The sequence below is a fragment of the Haliotis rubra genome, unplaced genomic scaffold (assembly GCF_003918875.1).
Source record: "Haliotis rubra isolate DU_JTF1 unplaced genomic scaffold, ASM391887v1 Scf1517, whole genome shotgun sequence".
In the NCBI taxonomy this organism is placed as follows: domain Eukaryota; kingdom Metazoa; phylum Mollusca; class Gastropoda; order Lepetellida; family Haliotidae; genus Haliotis; species Haliotis rubra.
Window position 1 is genome coordinate 125,825 of NW_025765467.1, and position 22,198 is coordinate 148,022.

Consider the following 22,198-nt stretch of genomic DNA (forward strand, 5'->3'; position numbering starts at 1 on the left):
TCTTGTTGTTTTTCATTCTTTGTAAAATTTCACTATAGTGACGTTTATTCCTTATTCGGAACAAACACTTCCTGAAATTGTAATTAATCTACATGAATTCCTTTTATCCATAATGTCGAGTGGAAAAAAAACTCGCGCACGTTTCAAATATTGATTGGTTGGCTTGATGTTCAACGCCGCACTCAACAATATTCCTGCTATATTTTGGAACGGACTAAATTATACAAATTTCAGTAAAAGGCTGGATATCAGAGTATATAATATGTACGAAATGACCGCTCTTCAGCATAAACACACGTCATAGAGGTCGTCAGCCGGCGCCGTTGTTCGGAATAGCCCGACACGAGTGTTCGGAAATGCCCGACGTCATTGTTCGCAAATGCCCGACGAGAGTGTTCGGAATAGCCCGACGTGACTGTTCGGCAGAGTCCGACAAGAGTGCAAAATCTGAAAATTAGATCGTGTCAAATATTTGCATGAAACAGGTTTACTGGACGGGATTAACTCGTCTTCAAACGGGAATGATACACATTGAGGGGTTCGTTGTGTGTATTAATTACTGTTACGTGTGATGAAACACAGTAGGAATTAGGCGGGATGTGGTGTTAGCTGTTCGGTAATACCCGACACCGCTCTACATGTTGTGACAGATATCTAAAGTCAAAGCACCACCTCGCATCTTACCCGTGAAGATCCGGGTTAGAATTGGTCTTCAGTAACCCATACTTGTCGAGAGAGGCTACAAACTTGATCGGGTGGTCAGGCTCGCGGACTTGGCTAACACTTGTCATCGTATCCCAACTGTGTAGATCAATGCTCATGCTGTTGATCACTGGAGTGTCTGGTCCAGAGGATTGTCTGGTCCAGACTTGATTAATTACAGACCGCCGCCAAAAGGCTGGAATACTGCTGAGTGCGGCATTACACTACAACCAATTAACAAAACAACCTCTCACCCCTTTTTAATTCGAGACTTACCATTGCTATCAAAGAAAACGTTATACGGAGTGCTGAATCTGTCACTGACGATAATACCTATATGAAACAACAACTCGGTCCATTTAGATCACAGGGTGATGTAATAATTCACCATTACTTCAGTATACGTAGAGTCACACCCACACGCCATGGCGTGTATTTTACACCCAGAAATGACTGGGGACGGTAATGTCATAAATCCATAGTCATTTAAATCCTGGTATCACTCACGTGGTCTGTCATACGGACCCTGATACAAATATATCAAATGAAGCCCATGCAAGTCTAGATTATATGGCAAGTCTAGATGTCCACAGTTTTTGAAAATGAAGAAAGTATCCGGGCTCCTTTTCCTTATATTTGCTTTTTTATTATCAACTTTTTTTTCTAATTTCTAAAATATATCATTTCAGAGACTATAGTTGTTAGTCAATAAGTGACGTGACGTCCACAGTATTGATACTACAGATACTGATGATAGACCACATTGCCAAGGTAATAACGTAACACCTGACATTCAAGAAGGCTGCTGCAGTCCGCATACATCAATCTGTAACACGCCATAGAGCCGCCAACATTTGTATAGCATTAATATCATTTAGAAACAACCTCGTCTAAATTATGACCAAATTGCTGGTTTCGAAACCAGGAAAATCATTAATTACTCAACCACAAAGGTCCTTGTTTAAAGAAATGCCTGGTGAAATTATTTACGATGTCCAATTTGTTAGTGTAGGACCGACTACTGTTGTCTGGTTATTAAACTAAAAAGAGAGAAATTGTTCCTAAAAAGTCATAACAACATAATTATGATTCATTCGATTGAATTTTTTTTCACTAAAACATACATTGTTGCATTAAATGTTTGCCTTAGTATTAATGCCCAATGTCCAAGTAAAAATATATCAGTATTTAAAGCTGAAGCTAAAAACAAAAAAACAAAATCTCCAACAAAACCACAGGAACTCCATCTGACAAGCCAGCCTGTTGCTAGACTGTCTCACAGTCCCTGAACTACATTATTTTCCTTACTGCCTTGCCCTCCCTCCCTGCAATGCTTACAGCCCTAAATGAAGCAGGACTAGATTTCCTCAGGTTCAACCATCTCTGGTATCCCTGAGGCTCCTTATCAATATAGATGGGTTTGTTTGTTACTATCAATATTATACATATCCAGAGACTAAGCGTTAGTCTACACAAGACATTAATCTATTCCAAAAGCCACGCATTCACACTGATGTCAAGAAGACACTAGACTAACAACTAGTCTCTGAAATGAACATATTTTACTGAAAAAAAGTTCATAGTAAAAACAAAATATAGATAATGAAAAGGAGCCCTGAGACTTTCTTCAGTTTCAGACCTGTTTTGTCCTGCGGAGTCCGCGGGCTGAACGACGGACGGGTCCAATCAATGTCGACTGGGGGGAGTGAGGTCCTATCTTGGCCACTTCATGAATCGAGTACGCGTCTGTGGTCACAGCTCAAATTGCGTTATTGCATCTGCATGTCAGTGTCAGAATATAAACTTTGTATCTCATCGTAAACGTCTCTCCAAATATATATTAGAATTTTAGCTCAACTTCCTGCATTGGTGGGTTGTGGAACTCATAGACTCGTACATTGGACTGACTGACTGACTGAGTTTGGTTTTACGCCGCTTTTAGCAATATTCCAGCAACATCACGGTGGGGGGACACCAGAAATGGGCTTCATACATTGTACCCATGTGGAGATTCGAACCCGGGTCTTCGGCGTGACGAGCCAACGCTTTAACCACTAGGCTACCCCACCGCCCCTCGTCCATTGGAGGGTGCGCAGGTTGTAAAGTCACATACTCACAATACCCACAGACGACAACACTGAGCTTGGATGCCTAGGCCAGTCGTTACACTTGCACACACAGATATTATATACCAGTCTCTAAGGAAGGGATCATTAGTTTAAATCTCAAGTCCGAGATTTTGTAAATACTACGAACAAGTTGTCGCAATAACTGACTAAACTTGCCCATTTTAAGGAAGTATAATCGCATTATAACCATGTACTTATCATTGACTACAGCCTTGGAGAAAGGATAGTCTACCAAACGATATCGTTTTCGCCGACACGCTTTCTGTCGTCTCCTTCCAAATGACAAATGCTTGCACGTATATAGTGAGTGAGTGAGTGCGTTTAGTTTTACGCCGCACTCAGTAATATTCCAGCTATATAGCGGCGATCTGTAAATAATCAAGTCTTGACCAGAGAATCCTGTGATCAACAGCATGAGCATCGATCTACGCAATTGGTATACGGTGGCATGTGTCAACCAAGTAAGCGAGCCTGACAACCCGATCGCGTCAGTTGCCTCTAACGACAAGCATGGGTTACTGAAGATCAATTCTAGCCCGGATCTTCACGGGCCTTACATTTATATTGAGGACATATTTTCTGTAACACTATTTTCAATGTCAAAGATAAAAACTTTATCCGACAGCTAACTGACTAACAGATAGTGCGCACTTTGAAAACCAATCCATCATTCTTTTCTACTCTCCCCATAACTAACCATGTCTCTCTCTCGGTGAGGTAATGGCTACCACAGGTCAGCAGTGTCTCCCTCGGTGAGGTAATGGCTACCACAGGTCAGCAGTGTCTCCCTCGGTGAGGTGATGGCTACCACAGGTCAGCAGTGTCTCTCTCGGTGAGGTAATGGCTACCACAGGTCAGCAGTGTCTCCCTCGGTGAGGTAATGGCTACCACAGGTCAGCAGTGTCTCTCTCGGTGAGGTAATGGCTACCACAGGTCAGCAGTGTCTCTCTCGGTGAGGTGATGGCTACCACAGGTCAGCAGTGTCTCTCTCGGTGAGGTAATGGCTACCACAGGTCAGCAGTGTCTCCCTCGGTGAGGTAATGGCTACCACAGGTCAGCAGTGTCTCTCTCGGTGAGGTAATGGCTACCACAGGTCAGCAGTGTCTCTCTCGGTGAGGTAATGGCTACCACAGGTCAGCAGTGTCTCTCTCGGTGAGGTGATGGCTACCACAGGTCAGCAGTGTCTCCCTCGGTGAGGTGATGGCTACCACAGGTCAGCAGTGTCTCCCTCGGTGAGGTAATGGCTACCACAGGTCAGCAGTGTCTCTCTCGGTGAGGTAATGGCTACCACAGGTCAGCAGTGTAAAAATCCACACCAGACCTGCTATTGCTGGTGAATTTTCATGGGGTCATTTTGTAAATATATCACTCTCTCCGACTTCTTAAGTCATTATAATACACTTTTAAATGTACATCATATTATATAGCAGCTTAATGATGAAACCCGTGTCATACCGACAATATCTTATTCTCACCTTTTTTGTAATCTTTGGTAAGTTTCTACATTCAAATTTCGGGCTAGTGAATTATTTTGTGGGCTATTAACTTTCAGGCATAGCTAGCCCGACAGGCTGGCAACATTTGGAAACTATTTCGGTGTCACCCATTTTGTTCTGGGGAGGCAGAGGGCACAGGCCCACGTGTCTTTGGGAGGATTAAAGATATATGAAATATATGAAATATATGAAAATATATATGAAAAATTTATGATGACCCCCGACTCGAAATGCTTCACAGTATACAATACATGATGTCGAGTCGGGGGCCATCTCAAACAACCTTTGTTTTCAACCTTTAATCTTCGTAAAGACACGAAGGTCTGGTGGTCACCAACATAGAAGGCGCGTAGCAAGCCCCTTTATTCGTCAGACCGATAGGTTGTAACGTTTTTTATTTAGATAGTATGGAGGTCTTGCCCAACTATCATGGTTCTCTTTAGCAAACATCATGTGTAAGCCCGGGCGTTTTTTTCATAATGGTAAGTACGCCCTTGATAAAAGTCATCATCGTACGTCCACTATACCTAGGCTTAGTCTTTGCAAATATTTATTTCATATAGAAACAAACAGCTCCATCGAAAAGAATATCTGCGATATTAGAGATCCCCAACCGGAGGAAACTCTAGACTTGCTTTATTTAGGGCGTTTGGTAATAAATAAGACCACGCCATGCTTATGCAACAACAAGGTGAACATGTTCGTTAAAGTTTTGTATATGAAATCACTGGCACGGCTTTTCCTGGATTCTGAGTTCATATCTCGGCTGGGAAAATTATACCAACGTGTAGTACATTTTCATGCAGTATTTTTCATGATCTCAGAGAACAATACAAACTGATGTTGAAGAGGTGGAATTACGCATGGTCTCTGAAATAAGCAATGCATAAAAATATGTGAAGAAATCATATCCTTTGCAAATGTAATTGCAATACAACCTGGGTAAATATGAGACACACAGAATCTGTAACAACATATGAAATACAGCTGTATACAGCCTGGGATAGCCTTACTCCAAGGCTGTCCTTATTGCTTCGCCCTTTCATGTATAGTACTTCTTTCCTTAAAAGAAGCAAGCCTAGATAAGGACGCCAGTATGTCACTTATATTATTTTTAGAATTATTCTATGAAACTATTAATTATTACCATAGAGACCTGTGCAAGTCTAAGCCTGGGATGATAAAGCGTGATTGTAGCTGAAGTGATGTCACACGACAGAGCGAGTGTTATCTGGAGTAGAGAACGGTCTCCCATACAATGCTGAACAAACTTGATGGATAACAACTTATTTATTTCGTGAGTGCGACGTTTCCATACAGATTCTTGTACGGTTGTCAAGCAGCAATTCAACTCGATTATGACTTGGCGTTTCCATATTTAAGCTAACAAAATGAAACATTGATCGTGGATCCATTTGGATCATATTGTACTTATATTGTTGAAGTAGATAACTATATTTCTGGACTAAATGTTAGTCTAGGAGACAGTTGGTGAGCGAGCTGTTGGACTGTTGATCGTAGCTCGACGCCCTAGACTAATGCTTAGTCTCTGAATGTGTATAATTTTGATGAAAACAAATAATTCCATTAAAATTGAAAAGGGGCACCCGTGAGTTGAGAGATAAATCATGATGTGAACAGTCCCTGAGCCACATTATTTCCCTATTGCCTTGCATTCCCTGCAATGCCAAAGCTCTTAATGAAGCAAGTCTAGAATTCCCCATCTCACTGGGGCTCCTTTTTAATTTAAATGGGTTTATTTGTTACTATCAAATTTATGTATATTCAGACACTAAGCGTTAGTCTACGTAAAGCGTAGAGGCAAATGTATCGATAACAGCCCTATTTTAACAACATATAGACAACCAGTGTTGCCGAGAATATTGCGTCACAGAACAAATCAAATGTGTGGATGGTGTGCCTAAAATATTTATATTAGCGCTACAGGTGACACTGACACGAACACGATTTCTTAAAAGTAAATCGATCTGATGTTTTGTCAGTCATCCTAAGTTTGCAATCTTGTATGTCGTCAGCTACGCACATTTTACTGAAACGGATTAATGAATAACATCTCGATTCAGCAGTACAAAAAGAAGAATGTGTATACATGTTCTCGTGTATATGGGAATGTGTTTTCTATCCTCGTGGTATCCTCGTCAAACCTCCCTTCTCAAGAGATACTCAAGCGACTTATTATCAGGTTAATGTTTCAGTTTGTTATCTAAGTGTAATCGGCGCGTTTGTGTCTGTAGATTCCGTATAAGCTACGAGAGACTGTTTTATTCTTTTTTCAATGGAACAAACAGTTTTTATTCAGCCTCGGCAGGGACTACTGGTTTATAGCCTTAACCCTTTATCAATTATATTTTCTATTGTAAATATATCATGAGTGCTTCTACATACACAAACTTTACCTACATATAATTCCAGAGCATATTGCAAAATCTATAATGAAAAGCTTCATAGAAACTTTGATATTGGTATAGTGAGACTTTTATATAGAGTATTTTAAGTCCTAATTTAAAAACTCAAATATTTACCAATTATAATTTTATTGTAAATCTAACATGAGTGCTTCTAAATACATAAACTTTACCTTTGAATATTTATATATTTCCAGAGCATATTTCAAATCTATAATGAAATGCTCCATAGAAACTTTGATATCAGTATAGTGAAACTTATACTGTTAACATTGATGAAGATATATTTAGTCAAATAATTTGGAATAATAAATTAGTCATTTTGAATAAGAAGTCTGTGTATAATGATGAATGGGTAAAAGCTGGCATTGTATATGTTAGAGATTTGCTTGATGAAAGTGGACAGTTAAGAACTCGACTAGAGTTACAAGAGATATATAATTTGAATATTAACAGTAGATATTTTTACAACATCAAAAGAGCTGTTCAAAGGGCAATAGGGAGCAATATGTTTTATAGATATAGTCCAGAAATTAAGTTTTTGTAAACACACTACCTAAGTTACAGGGAAATATTATGAATGATAAGATTAAGTCTACACACTTTTATTCTATGATTGTGGATAACAAGGTCACTTTACCATATACATGTACCTTTAATGATTCATCACATACTAGCAAAATGTATGGTCTTTTGACAACCCTTCCGTTATCCAACAAGTTAAACGAATTACATTTCAAGATTATACACAATATTGTGCCATGTAAGAAATGATTGTTTAAACTTCACTTAAGTGAATCACCAGAATGTGACGACTGTAAAACTTTGGAGGACGTTTCCCATTATTTCTATAATTGTGAAAATGTTACTTCAATGATTAATGATTATGTAAAGTTTCTTTCTAAGTATTCATAGCAACAATTTTCTGTAGAATCCCTCTTGTATGGTTCAACAGATCACTTTGACCCAATATTTGAGTTTTTAAATATGCATGAGAGACTGTTCTAATCTGGTTAAGTAATGTAATATACACAGTGTTGCTAAACGGACATTATCCACGTGTCCAGCCAACTCAGCTGTGATGTCGACTTCAACCAGAGCCGGGCTGGTGTCTGAGACACAACGTGTATCGCGGCTACAGCGGGCTATTTTTAGCACAGCTGCTGCTTGGCTGGCTGGCTGGCTGGCTGGCTGGCTGGCTTGACAGCGAGACAGCCAGGAGACTGTGATAGGAGCGAGCGTTTGGCTCTGTGGGATCTAGCCTTGCTCTACGGCTATACTGAATGCTAAGCCCATGGATGTATAGTAGTTATATCCGTTTAAAAAGGCAAGTCTAGATAAGCGGACAGTACTAAGGACGCAAGTCTGTTAGAGGGACAATGTTTTGGTTTTATTCATATTTTGTTTTAGAAAATATAATGTAAGCTATTATTTAAAACCTTAGATCTAGAGTTGTGCAAGTCTGTATGGATTCACCCATTCTTGTACAAGTCTCTAAAGTAATAATTAAAAGTTTAAATGAGAATTTATATAAAATTATAAATATCCCTCTAACAGACTCTAACTGTACTGTGCGCAAGGCAATGGAGTGTCTGTGCTTCTGCCTTCTGGCTGAGTTGTCTGTGAGAGCTGTGATGTGTGTGGGCACCTTATCATTGATGAATAACTCATTTCTCATCTACTTGGCCATACTTAGAGACACTTGCATGGTGTAATCTGGCCCAAACAAATGTAAAATAAATACACAACAGTATTCCTATGGTGACACAGTGATTTTTGATACTGTTTTCTTAGTACACAAACTAGTACATTGTGCATGGTGACTGTCACTCCAGTTAATTTTCATACTGAATGTATCAACATTAGGGGATAAAAGTGAAACATTCTGAAACTAACCTCGAAATTTTTGTCTGTGAGTGTGGATATGCACATGTATTTCATAAAAAATACACTAGGGTTAAGATTCTATCTAACATTCCGTCTAACATTCCATCTGTTTCAGATAAGAGTTAAAGTTCATCTAAGAAAGTCAGTCTGCTGTGAGATTAATTATGTAAATTGACTGTGACATCATGTAGCCATATTTTACACACATACTCAGCTTAATGACGACAGTCAACATACAGGTCAAGGCAGCCATGTTGAATATCTAGCGTAGGCATGTGTTAGGGAGAGGTCATACCACCACATGCACAATGTGTCTGGGGATGTTACAGATGACAGACTGACAGATGAACAGACATGACACATGCACAGTGTGTGGGGGGATGTTACAGATGACAGACTGACAGATGAACAGACATGACACATGCACAGTGTGTGGGGGGATGTTACAGATCACAGACAGACAGATGAACAGACATGACACATGCACAGTGTGTCTGGGGATGTTACACATCACAGACAGACAGATGAACAGACATGACACATGCACAGTGTGTGGGGGGATGTTACAGATCACAGACTGACAGATGAACAGACATGACACATGCACAGTGTGTGGGGGGATGTTACAGATCACAGACAGACAGATGAACAGACATGACACATGCACAGTGTGTCTGGGGATGTTACACATGACAGACTGACGGATGAACAGACATGACACATGCATGGTGTGTCAGGGGATGTTACACATCACAGACTGACAGATGAACAGACATGACACATGCACAGTGTGTGGGGGGATGTTACAGATCACAGACTGACGGATGAACAGACATGACACATGCACAGTGTGTCTGGGGATGTTACAGATCACAGACAGACAGATGAACAGACATGACACATGCACAGTGTGTCTGGGGATGTTACACATCACAGACTGACGGATGAACAGACATGACACATGCACAGTGTGTGGGGGGATGTTACACATCACAGACTGACAGATGAACAGACATGACACATGCACAGTGGGGGGGGGGGATGTTACACATCACAGACTGACAGATGAACAGACATGACACATGCACAGTGTGTCTGGGGATGTTACACATCACAGACTGACGGATGAACAGACGTGACACATGCACAGTGTGTGGGGGGATGTTACACATCACAGACTGGCAGATGAACATACATGACACATGCACAGTGTGTCTGGGGATGTTACACATCACAGACTGACAGATGAACAGACATGACACATGCACAGTGTGTGGGGGGATGTTACAGATCACAGACTGGCGGATGAACATACATGACACATGCACGGTGTGTCAGGGGATGTTACTGATAACAGACTGACAGATGAACAGACATGACACATGCACGGTGTGTCAGGGGATGTTACAGATCACAGACTGGCGGATGAACAGACACAACACACGATGACATCACTCCCCTGACCACATGGCCCATGAGACCATGGAAGGGAAGCAGCACTGGAGATGTGTTCACAGACCCTGATAATGCTGACATGGAGAAACTGAAGCTCTAACACATTTTCAGTACCCTCTCTAGTAAAATATTCTATGAGAAACATATAAACTGTTCTTTCACATAACAAAAACATAATATACAGATAACAAAAAAAATATAAGAAAACAAAAATCAACAGGAGAAACCGCTAACAAATCTAGGCTTGAGTTATTAACAGTTTTGGGAACAATTTGCATACAAAACTACTTTTTCTATGGAAACATGGACATAACCAACATTATTACCTACGAGGGTGAACATATCGGTGTTCATATTTTTCATACGATGCCCTAGGGCAAAATATCACTTGTCATGGTGACGTTACATTTCTCATGCCTAAAGATCGCTCTCGCTCAGGAAATACCAACATTTAGGCGCTCGTGTCGTAAACATAGTATGACATGGGCACTCATATAATATCCTCTATTTACTTCTGAGGTTTATGAAACAAGCCAGCAGTTGTTTTGAAGGAAACATACCAACAAGAATCAGAAACATGTTTCCCCACATTGTAATGTAGCACTGTGAAATACTGATGATAAACAGAGTTGTAAGTTTGTTCAGACAATGTTAAAGGCTTCAGGGTCTAAATCCACTGTTTTACCCAACAAGCACCTTTCCTCTTTGTGGAACATGCATATTAAACCACTACCTCAAATGGATTAATCGCATCTTGATTTTCTCATGTTTAAATAAAGTCTGTCACTGTAGAACCCAAGTATCAGTATACATTCAATATGACAGCAGTATTTTGTCAGTGGTCAATATGACAGCAGTATTTGGTCAGTGGTCAATGTGACAGCAGTATTTGGTCAGTGGTAAATATGACAGCAGTATTTGGTCAGTGGTCAATATGACAGCAGTATTTGGTCAATGGTCAATATCACAGCAGTATTTGGTCAGTGGTCAATATCACAGCAGTATTTGGTCAGTGGTCAATATCAAAGCAGTATTTGGTCAGTGGTAAATATCAAAACAGTATCTGGTCAGTGGTCAATATCACAGCAGTATTTGGTCAGTGCTAAATATCAAAGCAGTATTTGTCAGTGGAAAACAACTAAACAATGAATCAACTAATGCTCCAACCAAAACTGAACCTGGTCCCAAAACATATTATACTAATGTCCATATACCACACTAACACGCCAGATGTTCATATACCACACTGACACACCTAATGTCCATATACCACACTGACACATCTAATGTCCATATACCAAACGATCACTTCTAATGTCCATATACCTCACTAACACATCTAATTTCCATATACCACACTAACCCTCACCTACTGTCCATATACCACATTAACACATCTAATGTCCATATACCACACTAACACATCTAATGTGTCCATATACCACACTAACCCACACCTCATGTCCATATACCACACTAACACATCTAATGTCCATATACCACACTAACACGCCTAATGAACATATACCACACTAACCCACCACTACTGTCCATATACCACACTAACCCACACCTACTGTCCATATACCACACTGACACACCTGATGTCCATATACAACACTAACACATCTAATGTCCATATACCACACTAACACATCTAATGTCCATATACCACAGTAACCCACATCTAATGTCCATATACCACACTAACACATTTAATGTCCATATACCACACTAACACATCTTATGTCCATATACCACACTGACACACTCCTTATGTCCATATACAACACTAACTAACCTTGGTACCTCCACCCCATGCCCTCACAGCTTGAGGGTCACCAAGCACCTTGGTACCTCCACCCCATGCCCTCACAGCTTGAGGGTCACCAAGCACATTGGTACCTCCACCCCATGCCCTCACAGCTTGAGGGTCACCAAGCACCTTGGTACCTCCACCCCATGCCCTCACAGCTTGAGGGTCACCAAGCACCTTGGTTCCTCCACCCCATGCCCTCACAACTTGAGGGTCACCAAGCACCTTGGTACCTCCACCCCATGCCCTCACAGCTTGAGGGTCACCAAGCACCTTGGTACCTCCACCCCATGCCCTACACACACACCACTGACCATGCAAGACTTCCTGCGCAGGTTCATTGTGTGGGGCTCCAGTAGCAGGTGCCCCTTGGTCACACACAAGGTGTTCCCACAGAGATGGGACACATCTTCATCTAAACGTACCTGGTTGGTGGCTAGCATATACACTAAACTGTGAACATGGACAGCTCTCCATTTACCACCGGTGGTTAACTTAACATTAATCTGGCCATACTTTACACCCCCATACCTCCGCTGATAGCCTGTCCACAGCCAACACTCACCATTGGCGCTGATGGCAGAAGTCTTCCGTATTTTATCTCTATATTTTCCTCGTATTCTATTTTCCATCCTGAATGGAATTGAACATGTTGTTAACAATAGGATACAGGCAAATCAGTAACTGCACTCATGCTCTATTATCTCATGACTTCATATAAGAGAGAGTTCATAGAGTTCATATAAAATTTCAACACCAGAAAATAGTGTCAGTTATCTCCCCTAAGTGATTCCATGAGTCATCAAAGGAATGGCAGAAAGAATTAGGTGATTTGTTTGTTGGTTGGTTAACCACACATTCAGCAATATTCCAGCTACATGGTGGCAGTCTGTAAATAACTGAGTCTAGACCAGATAATCCAGTGATCGACAGCATGAGCATCGACCTGCGCAACTGGCATACAATGACATATGTCAACCAACTCAGTGAGCCTGACTACCCCATCCCGTTTGTCACCTCTTACAACAAGCATGGGTTGCTGAAGACAAATTCTAACACAGATCTTCACAGGTCAAGAGTTAGATGAATGGATCACTTAAATTCATGAGGTGTAAACAATTGCCAATCATAAATGGTAACTGGTAGAAGAGCCAGGTGTGCAAGTTGCACATGTGAAATTGAAATTTCACTACACACGCTTGTTGATTACCTGGCTGTGCTACCAGCAAGTGGTCCCCCCCTCATAAAATATAGCGAAAGATTTCTGTTATTTAAAGTTACCATTTATGATTGGTCATTTTTATTCAGGTGTCCAAAATTATGAGACAAATCATCAGAGTTGGTCTGTTGATTTCATGTGACTGTGCAAAATTTGGTTTTGTTGCAATTATTAGATTTTTGTGTTAATTAGCAATTCGTCGGTCTCAAATATAATCAAACAGACTGTAGTTGCATTGGCAAATGCATATGTGATTTATATAGCCAATATAACTACATTTAATACCAGTTCGAGATTATGATCACCAGTTTAATCAAGATATCTTTCAGAGTGAGACAAATTGATATGCACACCATCCCAGTGTGCGAACTTACGCTGGTCCTGTGGTCCCTGGCTAAACATTCATCAGTATCGCAGTTTGCAGTAGATAAGTTTGCAGTGGTCCTGGTGGCCAGTGAATTTTGCATTGATAATTAAAAAAATCTTGAATGTTATTTTGGACCAGTGAAGTACACACAGGACCACTAATTATTGACCACTCACTACTGCTGTTGTCTAGTGGGAACATCAGCATCTTCCTGTCACATGTCTAACTGTATGTCCAAACCCAATCTTATCAAAACAACATCTATCTGTGCATGTTACTGAGTAACTGGTCTCACAAAGAAATTCTGCGTATGTTTCCAAAAACTTATGACCAATTGATACAAGTTGAAAAACAAATACTTTGAAGCAAATCAATGTTCACCAATCTCTTTATGTCATCTCCTAGCGTTAAAGAAATGGCAAGTATTGTCCTGATGAACAAAAATTTTATAAGGACAAATAGTATTTGTCTATACTCTAGGTCATACTCCATAAATTCCACTCTCCCATGACGTGCTATAGACAGGTGTACTCACTCTAGGTGCTCCACGGCACCACAACTACCATGATGTGCTGTAGATAGGTGTACTCACTCTAGGTGCTCCATGGCACCACCACTACCATGATGTGCTGTAGATAGGTGTACTGACACAGGTGTTCCATGCCACCACCACTACCATGATGTGCTGTAAACAGGTCTACTCACTCTAGGTGCTCCACGGCACCACCACTACCATGATGTGCTGTAGACAGGTCTACTCACTCTAGGTGCTCCACGGCACCACCACTACCATGATGTGCTGTAGACAGGTGTACTCACTCTAGATGCTCCACGGCACCACCACTACCATGATGTGCTGTAGACAGGTCTACTCACTCTAGGTGCTCCACGGCACCACCACTACCATGATGTGCTGTAGACAGGTGTACTCACTCTAGATGCTCCACGGCACCACCACTTCCATGATGTGCTGTAGACAGATGTACTCACTCTAGGTGTTCCATGGCACCACCACTACCATGATGTGCTGTAGACAGGTGTACTGACACAGGTGCTCCACGGCACCACCACTACCATGATGTGCTGTGGACAGGTGTACTCACTCTAGGTGCTCCACGGCACCACCACTACCATGATCAGCCGTAGACAGGTGTACCTCACGCTAGGTGCTCCATGGCACCACCACCACTACCATGATGTGCTGTAGACAGGTGTACTGACACAGGTGTTCCATGGCACCACCACCACTACTATGATGTGCTGTAGACAGGTGTACTCACTCTAGATGCTCCACGGCACCACCACTACTACCATGATGTGCTGTAGACAGGTGTACTCACTCTAGGTGCTCCATGGCACCACCACCACTACCATGATGTGCTGTAGACAGGTGTACTGACACAGGTTTTCCAGGGCACCACCACTACCATGATGTGCTGTAGACAGGTGTACTGACACAGGTTTTCCAGGGCACCACCACTACCATGATGTACAGTAGACAGGTGTACTGACTCTAGGTGTTCCAGGGCACCACCACTACCATGATGTACAGTAGACAGGTGTACTGACACAGGTTTTCCAGGGAACCACCACTACCATGATGTACAGTAGACAGGTGTACTGACTCTAGGTGTTCCAGGGCACCACCACTACCATGTCAGGTGTACTGACATGAAGAGTCCAAAGGAATGACCACTACCAGTATGTGCTTAATGGCACATCTTTGCCACACTATATATAGTGGTTGTATATAAATATAATATTATAATATCTTTTAGTGCTCCCTTGACAGATGACTATTATACATGCATGTCCATGTTGATAACAGTACAGGTTTAATATTATATTCAGAATGAAACGTACCTAGGGACTCTCGCTCCCTAATATTTACACAACTGTGTGCAGTTAATGATAGGCAGGTATATATATACATACCAGTATATAACAGGTTTGTAGTGAAAACATGAGCTACTTGAATCTCTTTGTGTGACATTTGCACTGCATAAAAATATGTTGATTTTTCCAACTAAAATCTAACTTAACAAATTTTCTGTGATGGACACTCTAATAAATAATGAAACAAGTTCTCACATGGATCACCACATGGACACAGGGGATCACCTTGTACTCTGTATTCTGTGTAAATAATGAAATGACGTCTCACATGGATCACCACATGGACACAGGGGATCACCTTGTACTCTGTATTCTGTATAAATAATGAAATGACATCTCACATGGATCACCACATGGACACATTGGATCACCTTGTACTCTGTATTCTGTATAAATAATGAAACAAGTTCTGACATGGATCACCACATGGACACAGGGGATCACCTTGTACTCTGTATTCTGTGTAAATAATGAAATGACATCTCACATGGATCACCACATGGACACATTGGATCACCTTGTACTCTGTATTCTGTGTAAATAATGAAATGACGTCTCACATGGATCACCACATGGACACAGGGGATCACCTTGTACTCTGTATTCTGTATAAATAATGAAATGACATCTCACATGGATCACCACATGGACACATTGGATCACCTTGTACTTTATATTCTGTATAAATAATGAAATGACATCTCACATGGATCACCACATGGACACATTGGATCACCTTGTACTCTGTATTCTGTATAAATAATGAAATGACGTCTCACATGGATCACCACATGGACACAGGGGATCACCTTGTACTCTGTATTCTGTATAAATAATGAAATGACGTCTCACATGGATCACCACATGGACACATTGGATCACCTTGTACTCTGTATTCTGTGTAAATAATGAAACAAGTTCTGACATGGATCACCACATGGACACAGGGGATCACCTTGTACTCTGTATTCTGTATAAATAATGAAACAAGTTCTCACATGGATCACCACATGGACACATTGGATCACCTTGTACTCTGTATTCTGTATAAATAATGAAATGACATCTCACATGGATCACCACATGGACACATTGGATCACCTTGTACTTTATATTCTGTATAAATAATGAAACAAGTTCTCACATGGATCACCACATGGACACTGGGGATCACCTTGTACTCTGTATTCTGTGTAAATAATGAAATGACATCTCACATGGATCACCACATGGACACATTGGATCACCTTGTACTCTGTATTCTGTGTAAATAATGAAATGACGTCTCACATGGATCACCACATGGACACTGGGGATCACCTTGTACTCTGTATTCTGTATAAATAATGAAATGACATCTCACATGGATCACCACATGGACACATTGGATCACCTTGTACTTTATATTCTGTATAAATAATGAAATGACGTCTCACATGGATCACCACATGGACACAGGGGATCACCTTGTACTCTGTATTCTGTGTAAATAATGAAATGACATCTCACATGGATCACCACATGGACACAGGGGATCACCTTGTACTCTGTATTCTGTATAAATAATGAAATGACATCTCACATGGATCACCACATGGACACATTGGATCACCTTGTACTCTGTATTCTGTATAAATAATGAAATGACATCTCACATGGATCACCACATGGACACATTGGATCACCTTGTACTCTGTATTCTGTATAAATAATGAAACAAGTTCTCACATGGATCACCACATGGACACATTGGATCACCTTGTACTCTGTATTCTGTATAAATAATGAAACAAGTTCTCACATGGATCACCACATGGACACATTGGATCACCTTGTACTCTGTATTCTGTATAAATAATGAAACAAGTTCTGACATGGATCACCACATGGACACATTGGATCACCTTGTACTCTGTATTCTGTATAAATAATGAAACAAGTTCTCACATGGATCACCACATGAACACATTGGATCACCTTGTACCCTGTATTCTGTATAAATAATGAAACAAGTTCTCACATGGATCACCACATGGACACATTGGATCACCTTGTACTCTGTATTCTGTATAAATAATGAAACAAGTTCTCACATGGATCACCACATGGACACATTGGATCACCTTGTACCCTGTATTCTGTATAAATAATGAAATGACATCTCACATGGATCACCACATGGACACATTGGATCACCTTGTACTCTGTATTCTGTGTAAATAATGAAATGACATCTCACATGGATCACCACATGGACACATTGGATCACCTTGTACTCTGTATTCTGTGTAAATAATGAAATGACGTCTCACATGGATCACCACATGGACACAGGGGATCACCTTGTACTCTGTATTCTGTATAAATAATGAAATGACGTCTCACATGGATCACCACATGGACACATTGGATCACCTTGTACTTTATATTCTGTATAAATAATGAAACAAGTTCTCACATGGATCACCACATGGACACAGGGGATCACCTTGTACTCTGTATTCTGTATAAATAATGAAATGACATCTCACATGGATCACCACATGGACACATTGGATCACCTTGTACTCTGTATTCTGTATAAATAATGAAACAAGTTCTGACATGGATCACCACATGGACACATTGGATCACCTTGTACTCTGTATTCTGTATAAATAATGAAACAAGTTCTCACATGGATCACCACATGGACACATTGGATCACCTTGTACTCTGTATTCTGTATAAATAATGAAACAAGTTCTCACATGGATCACCACATGGACACATTGGATCACCTTGTACTCTGTATTCTGTATAAATAATGAAACAAGTTCTCACATGGATCACCACATGGACACATTGGATCACCTTGTACCCTGTATTCTGTATAAATAATGAAACAAGTTCTCACATGGATCACCACATGGACACATTGGATCACCTTGTACTCTGTATTCTGTATAAATAATGAAACAAGTTCTCACATGGATCACCACATGGACACATTGGATCACCTTGTACTCTGTATTCTGTATAAATAATGAAACAAGTTCTGACATGGATCACCACATGGACACAGGGGATCACCTTGTACTCTGTATTCTGTATAAATAATGAAATGAGTTCTCACATGGATCACCACATGGACACATTGGATCACCTTGTACTCTGTATTCTGTGTAAATAATGAAATGACATCTCACATGGATCACCACATGGACACATTGGATCACCTTGTACTCTGTATTCTGTATAAATAATGAAACAAGTTCTCACATGGATCACCACATGGACACAGGGGATCACCTTGTACTCTGTATTCTGTATAAATAATGAAATGACATCTCACATGGATCACCACATGGACACATTGGATCACCTTGTACTCTGTATTCTGTATAAATAATGAAATGACATCTCACATGGATCACCACATGGACACATTGGATCACCTTGTACTCTGTATTCTGTATAAATAATGAAATGACATCTCACATGGATCACCACATGGACACATTGGATCACCTTGTACTCTGTATTCTGTATAAATAATGAAACAAGTTCTGACATGGATCACCACATGGACACATTGGATCACCTTGTACTCTGTATTCTGTATAAATAATGAAACAAGTTCTGACATGGATCACCACATGGACACATTGGATCACCTTGTACTCTGTATTCTGTATAAATAATGAAACAAGTTCTCACATGGATCACCACATGGACACATTGGATCACCTTGTACTCTGTATTCTGTATAAATAATGAAACAAGTTCTCACATGGATCACCACATGGACACATTGGATCACCTTGTACTCTGTATTCTGTATAAATAATGAAACAAGTTCTGACATGGATCACCACATGGACACATTGGATCACCTTGTACTCTGTATTCTGTATAAATAATGAAACAAGTTCTGACATGGATCACCACATGGACACAGGGGATCACCTTGTACTCTGTATTCTGTATAAATAATGAAATGACATCTCACATGGATCACCACATGGACACATTGGATCACCTTGTACTCTGTATTCTGTATAAATAATGAAACAAGTTCTGACATGGATCACCACATGGACACAGGGGATCACCTTGTACTCTGTATTCTGTATAAATAATGAAATGACATCTCACATGGATCACCACATGGACACATTGGATCACCTTGTACTCTGTATTCTGTATAAATAATGAAATGACATCTCACATGGATCACCACATGGACACATTGGATCACCTTGTACTCTGTATTCTGTGTAAATAATGAAAACGTCTCACATGGATCACCACACATGGACACAGGGGATCACCTTGTACTCTGTATTCTGTATAAATAATGAAATGACGTCTCACATGGATCACCACATGGACACATTGGATCACCTTGTACTTTATATTCTGTATAAATAATGAAACAAGTTCTCACATGGATCACCACATGGACACAGGGGATCACCTTGTACTCTGTATTCTGTATAAATAATGAAACAAGTTCTCACATGGATCACCACATGGACACAGGGGATCACCTTGTACTCTGTATTCTGTATAAATAATGAAATGACATCTCACATGGATCACCACATGGACACAGGGGATCACCTTGTACTCTGTATTCTGTATAAATAATGAAATGACATCTCACATGGATCACCACATGGACACATTGGATCACCTTGTACTCTGTATTCTGTGTAAATAATGAAATGAGTTCTCACATGGATCACCACATGGACACATTGGATCACCTTGTACTCTGTATTCTGTATAAATAATGAAACAAGTTCTGACATGGATCACCACATGGACACAGGGGATCACCTTGTACTCTGTATTCTGTATAAATAATGAAATGACATCTCACATGGATCACCACATGGACACATTGGATCACCTTGTACTCTGTATTCTGTATAAATAATGAAATGACATCTCACATGGATCACCACATGGACACATTGGATCACCTTGTACTCTGTATTCTGTATAAATAATGAAATGAGTTCTCACATGGATCACCACATGGACACATTGGATCACCTTGTACTCTGTATTCTGTATAAATAATGAAACAAGTTCTGACATGGATCACCACATGGACACATTGGATCACCTTGTACTCTGTATTCTGTATAAATAATGAAACAAGTTCTCACATGGATCACCACATGGACACATTGGATCACCTTGTACTCTGTATTCTGTATAAATAATGAAACAAGTTCTGACATGGATCACCACATGGACACATTGGATCACCTTGTACTCTGTATTCTGTATAAATAATGAAACAAGTTCTCACATGGATCACCACATGGACACATTGGATCACCTTGTACCCTGTATTCTGTATAAATAATGAAACAAGTTCTCACATGGATCACCACATGGACACATTGGATCACCTTGTACTCTGTATTCTGTATAAATAATGAAACAAGTTCTGACATGGATCACCACATGGACACATTGGATCACCTTGTACTCTGTATTCTGTATAAATAATGAAACAAGTTCTCACATGGATCACCACATGGACACATTGGATCACCTTGTACTCTGTATTCTGTATAAATAATGAAACAAGTTCTCACATGGATCACCACATGGACACATTGGATCACCTTGTACCCTGTATTCTGTATAAATAATGAAACAAGTTCTCACATGGATCACCACATGGACACATTGGATCACCTTGTACTCTGTATTCTGTGTAAATAATGAAATGACATCTCACATGGATCACCACATGGACACATTGGATCACCTTGTACTCTGTATTCTGTATAAATAATGAAACAAGTTCTGACATGGATCACCACATGGACACATTGGATCACCTTGTACTCTGTATTCTGTATAAATAATGAAATGACATCTCACATGGATCACCACATGGACACATTGGATCACCTTGTACTCTGTATTCTGTATAAATAATGAAATGACATCTCACATGGATCACCACATGGACACATTGGATCACCTTGTACTCTGTATTCTGTATAAATAATGAAACAAGTTCTGACATGGATCACCACATGGACACATTGGATCACCTTGTACTCTGTATTCTGTATAAATAATGAAATGACATCTCACATGGATCACCACATGGACACATTGGATCACCTTGTACTCTGTATTCTGTATAAATAATGAAACAAGTTCTGACATGGATCACCACATGGACACATTGGATCACCTTGTACTCTGTATTCTGTATAAATAATGAAACAAGTTCTGACATGGATCACCACATGGACACATTGGATCACCTTGTACTCTGTATTCTGTATAAATAATGAAACAAGTTCTGACATGGATCACCACATGGACACATTGGATCACCTTGTACTCTGTATTCTGTATAAATAATGAAACAAGTTCTCACATGGATCACCACATGGACACATTGGATCACCTTGTACTCTGTATTCTGTATAAATAATGAAACAAGTTCTCACATGGATCACCACATGGACACATTGGATCACCTTGTACTCTGTATTCTGTATAAATAATGAAACAAGTTCTCACATGGATCACCACATGGACACATTGGATCACCTTGTACTCTGTATTCTGTATAAATAATGAAACAAGTTCTGACATGGATCACCACATGGACACATTGGATCACCTTGTACTCTGTATTCTGTATAAATAATGAAACAAGTTCTGACATGGATCACCACATGGACACATTGGATCACCTTGTACTCTGTATTCTGTATAAATAATGAAACAAGTTCTGACATGGATCACCACATGGACACATTGGATCACCTTGTACTCT